The following is a 6,000-nucleotide window of genomic DNA, read 5'->3' on the forward strand; positions in this document are numbered from 1 at the left end:
GATCAATGTTTTCTTAACAGTGGTATCAGAGCCATCGTTTTTCAAACTTATGGTTTTGATTTATGTGTTTGTCGGACATCAATTTTTGTGTTTTGAATAAAAAATAATTGTGTATATATGATATACGTAAATACTTTATGCTGGAAAAACAAAACAAAATTGATTGTATTCATATATATATGTTTGTATACAAAAGTGTTTGCTGGACGTCAAAACAATATATGTATGTATATATGTAATATATATATATATATACTTGCAGGAAACAGCAAAAGGGAAGCGGCGGATTCGATCCGCCGCTGCTGTTGGGCGGCGCTGATGGCCGCGGCACCGTTGGGCAGTGCGGGCTGATAAGGGTTAATATTTCCTATATCCTAATGAATTATATCCCTATTTTGGCTTTATATTTATGCTTAAAGTAAATAATTATTCGTATTACATATTATTTCAGGATGAAGCAAGGAAGTTGGCTTCTACAATTAATTAGGGGCATAATCGAAGACATTGGATTACCCATTTTATATTGCTCAAATTCAAAGGCCAATTATAGAGTCTAGAGGATGTTTCAAGTGCACTTGGCCCAACTATCAAATGGAGTCCAACCAAAGGCCCAAGACCAATCAAAGGCCCAACAAAGCCCAATTTGTAGAAGACTTTTCTTTGTTTTGTAATTTTTTTATAAGTGATTTACCACTTAAAGTCTTTTGTATTCTTATGAGAAGTCCACCACCTAAAGTCTTTTGTATTCTTATCAGAAGTCCACCACACAAAGTCTTTTGTATTTTTTGTCTTTTACCTAATTTTCTTCCATTAGTTAGGTGAATGTTTTGTTGAATAATTGTGTGGCTTGTATTGCATCTTGTGAGCTATAAATAGCTCACTTTGGTGCATTTGTGAGGAGGTTGTTATTACTTGAATCAAAGTTTAGTTTTGTTCTTAGAGTTTCTCTTAGAGAATTGTTCTTATTCTCTCTCTTGTTTTCTCTTGCAATCTTACTTCCTTTCTTTCTTCTTTTAAATTCTTATGTCATTTATTGTTACTTTATTATCCACCGCCTAAATGGCCGGTTAATTTCTGCTTTTAAATTTTTGCAATTTTAATTCCTGTCATTTAAATTATCCACCGCCTAAATGGCCGGTTAGTTTATGTTATTTTAATTCCTGTCAATTAAATTATGTCATTTAAATTACGTCATTTAAATTCCTGTCAATTAATTTTTAAATGAAAATGAGTAGCTAAATCTAATCTTGGGTTAAGGGGAGGACAGTGTCCAATGTTCTTGAATCTCAAGATAAGCCAAACCTCGATGAATGCAAGATTTATCTGAGTTAAACTTGAGTTGAGTGTGTAAATGATTTTGTGAGTTTGGATTGGGTCATCATCCTAACTTAGAACTCTCATGTCATGTATGAGAGTTGCTAGAATTGGAGATGAGATATACCCAAGCTCAGACAATCAAATCATAGTCTGTAGTATAATACAGTTTACAGTGACATCTTAACCTAGAACCCTCATATCATGTATGAGAGTTGTTTAGCTGAGAATCATTCGTATCTTGAATTATAACTACCAAATGATCCTCTGTTTATTTCAAATTAATGTTGCTGTTTAAATTGCTATAAGAGATTTATTAGGCATTGGTTCTGAACTCGCCTCAACCCAAGACCTTTTTAATATTCCAAAAAAAAAACCTTTTCACAATCAAGAAAACTTAGCTCTCTTTGGATAAATCAACCCGAATGAACAATTCTTTTGTTAAATAAACCTCCCAGTGAATCGACCCAGACTTGTCCGGAATTTATATTTGTGCTACAACTACACTCACACACTGGTGAGTTTAAACCTCCCCACCATTTCAACACTGAACATCCAAACTAATTAAGGCTATCTAAATTGTAGGGTGAGGAGTGCAGCCACCGGCAGGCCGGTCGGCGCTGCTAGGCGGCGTCGCCAGAGGGAGAGGCGCCACTGGGAGGCGCCAAATGCAGCGATCTGGCGGTGCCCATGGCCAAAGGCCGCGTTGTTGGGTAGCTCGGCCAAGGCCGCTGCTGCGACCACCGTCACGGTCGGCGACGGTGGCCGCGGGGGTGAGAGGTGGCTGCTGGGCAACCACCTAGAAGGGGAGCCACCGCCTAAGGCGATGGCGTGTAGGTGCGCGGCGAGGGCATAGTCCGCGATCGCCTAGGGCACAACGCGGGCTGAGCCCGCTTCCCCTTTGCTGGGCCACGGGCTTGGCTCGCAAGCACGGCCTTGGCCACATTCATGGGCTGGGCCAAGGGCCCGGCCACGCGGCCTACATGGCCGTGTGCCTTGCGCAGCGGCCGCGCTAGCAGGCGCTTGCGGCGCCCCCCCCCCCCCCTTTTTTCATTTTTGTTTTTTATTTTTAATTTATTTTAAATATTTTCCAGGAAATTAAATTTAAAAAAAAAAATTCTAAACACTTAAGGTATAAATGTTATACACATGTCCGACAATCATATAAATTTTATAATATGCTTTTAATTGTTAAATAGCATGTTGTGAATGCCTTGTCGTATATCGATATTGGTCATAGACTTAGGACACTACATAGATGATGTATGTGTTGTGTGGATGTATGGATTGCTTTATTTGATGGCCTGCGTGCCGAGATTTGCCGTTTTTGGATAACAGTTGTAAAATTAATTGTTTAATTTTATTTTTTCTTTTATTCTATTGTAAAAGTAGTTTATAGTAAATGTAAAAGCGCGGATTCAATCGAGGAGGCACGACGTGGAATAGAGTCATTAAAGGTGAAACAATCGAAGAAACGAAGACCCTATGTAAACGGGTTATGCTTGTAATAGTTATAAGTAGTTTTCTTTTTATGCACCCACGTATGCACCGTACGTTTCCAATGGCTGGAATCGTGCCTAGAATGCATGTTTGAGTCCATGACCATATCGACTACTTTATGCAATGTTTATTTTACATAGTTGATGTATGATTATTAAAATATTGCATGTGTAAAGTGAGACCTAAAAAATTAGACCGAAAATCTCCCATATTTATAAAATTAAATTGTAACCGGTTAGACCTTAAAAGTTAAGGCAATTTAATTGGGGCTCTCCATCACGGTAGAAATTAGGGCATTTTGATTCGTGTGTTGACCGACTATGGATACATAGGGATTGCACACTGGTTAAAATGTTTTTAATTTCTATTTATCATTTGATGAGACGGGGATGCACAAATATTGAGACCCAAGAACCTATTATGTGAGGGGATCGATATTCAACTGTGCAGACTTGTCAGCGTGATGGTATAATTTAACCATGTTCAATTGCCAAGAAACTATTATGTGAGGTACATTGGACTGGGAGCCAAAATAATATTTGGGCCGTACATGAGATGTTCTGGACAAGAGTTGTCCACTTATTGAATTTATTATTCCAAGAATCTATTATGTGAGGAATAATAAGTTTGATAAGAATCCAAATTCCCACTAGAATTCATGCCAACGTGAATTCGCATTTTCCTTCATTGGGAGTAAGGAATCTTATAAACTTAGTGGGAGGCACTGTTTGATTTAAAGACCAAAGTCAAATAGTTAGGGAAAACAAGATATCTAATAATCTATTTATTTTCTGTAGATACATCAAATGGCTTCATTGCACCCACTTACAAGAAATCTTGACAATCACCAACTAACTGGACCAAATTTCAATGATTGGCTCTTAAACTTGAAACTGATTTTGAACTTGGAAAAAATTACTTATGTGTTGGATGCTCCTGTACCTGTGCCTGCTCATGCTAATGGAGAGGAAAATGTTCCTCAAAACATTACTCAAGAGGAGCAAGATACTCTTACCAAGTGGCGAGATGATGATCTCACCGCTAGGAGTTATATGCTTGTTTCAATGAGTAGTGAATTACAGCGTCAACATGCAAATATGCCTGACGCGTACTCTATCATCACACGCCTACAAGAGTTGTATGGCGAACAAAGTTGGAGTGCAAGATATGAGATATCTAAGGCACTATTTAGGGCAAAGATGTCTCCGGGAGGATCAGTGGGAGAACATGTTCTCAAAATGATCTCCTTGCTAGAGAAGCTGAAAGGTTTGGGAGATGAGTTGAATTCTCACCTCCAAATTGATTTGATCCTTCAGTCTTTGCCAGATTCATATGGAAATTTCATATCGAATTTCTATATGAATAAAATAGAGTGTACTTCGGCAGAGTTAATGAATATGCTCATTACGGCACAGAGCAACATGAAATCGGGTACTGTGATGGCTGTTACCTCTTCCAGTAAGACTAGGAAGGGGAAAGGCAAGAAAAAGGCCACGCAAGTACCACAGGGGGCCAAGACAATAAGTAAGAAGAAGGGAAAAGCTGTTGCCAAAGGAAAATGTTTCCATTGTGGCAAGAACGGGCACTGGAAGAGGAACTACAAAGATTACCTCAGTTCCTTGAAGAAGGAAGCGGAAGGTATGATGATAGTTCATGAGTATTTTTCCATTGCTCATTGTTCTACTTTATGGATTCTAGATTCTGGAGCGACAACTCATGTTTGTGATTCTGTACAGGATCTGGAGCAAAGTAGAAGGCTCGCAGATGATGAGATCGTGCTGAAGGTGGCAAACGGGGCAAGAGTTGCAGCCACGGCTATTGGCACTGTTACTTTATCTTTATTGCATGGATATAGTTTAGTTTTAAACAATTGTTTATGTGTACCTGGAGTTTTTAAGAACATTATTTCTATTCCTGCTTTAGTGAAAGAGAATTATGAATTTTCTTTTAAAAATAATGTTTGTGAGATTTATTTTGGAAATAAATTGATTGCTTCTGGTAATTTTGTCAATGGTCTTTACATTTTGAATGTAACTGTTGATGATGATAAAAATCTGCGTGTATTGAATAATAAGAAGAGATAAAGGGATAACCCAAATCCCAAAATTTTGTGGCATCAACGATTGGGTCATATTGGGAATGATAGAATCACTAAGTTGGAGAAAGATGGGCTTCTTGGCTCATTGGGTTCTAAACCTTATCTAACATGTGAATCTTGTATCCTAGGCAAAATGACCAAATCACCCTTTGTTGGATAAGGGGTTAGAGGTACAGAATTGTTGGGACTCATACATTCTGATGTATGTGGGCCAATTAATGTAATGGCCCGAGGGGGTTATCAATATTTCATAACTTTTACAGATGAGACATAATTTATCTTATGAGACATAAATCTGAATCTTTTGAAATGTTCAAAGATTTTAAAGCTGAAGTAGAAAATCAAACTGGTAAAAAGATAAAAGCCTTACGATCAGATCGTGGAAGCGAATATCTAAGTCACGAGTTTGAAGATTTTCTTAAAGTCTCGGGTATTATTTCACAACGCACTCCACCAGGAACGCCTCAACTGAACGGGGTTTCAGAAAGGAGGAATCAGACTCTATTAGATATGGTCCGAAGCATGTTAAGTTATTCTGACTTACCATTGTTCCTATGGGGTCATGCCCTTCTTACCGCAATATACCTTCTAAATAGAGTACCTTCCAAGTCAGTTCCTACAACACCACATGAGATATGGTTTGGTAAGAAACCAAGTCTTAAACATGTTAAGATTTGGGGATGTATAGCTTTTGTGAAAAAGCTTAAATTAGAAAAACTTGAGACTCGATCTTTAAAGGGTAGTTTCATAGGTTATCCTAAGGATACCTTAGGATATGAATTCTATATTCCTGAGTTGCCACAAGTAGTTGTTAGCAGAAACGCTATTTTTCTTGAAAAATAGTTTATTCAAGAAGGTGGAACAAAAGGGAAAATAGAACTTGGTGAAGAGTTCGCCGAACCTGAATCTATCCCACAAGATGTCCAATTACCAAGTGAAGAGTCAAGGCTGAGTCTTACACCTCCTAATAGGAGGAGTGAGAGGATACCTCGGCCACTTGAGAGATATGGTTTCCTAAGTGAACAAGAGTTGTTCGTAATAGGAGACCATGATCACTCAGATGACCCTACCACTTACCGAGAGGCGAT

This window comes from Diospyros lotus, chromosome 6 (genome assembly GCF_014633365.1).
Source record: "Diospyros lotus cultivar Yz01 chromosome 6, ASM1463336v1, whole genome shotgun sequence".
In the NCBI taxonomy this organism is placed as follows: Eukaryota; Viridiplantae; Streptophyta; class Magnoliopsida; order Ericales; family Ebenaceae; genus Diospyros; species Diospyros lotus.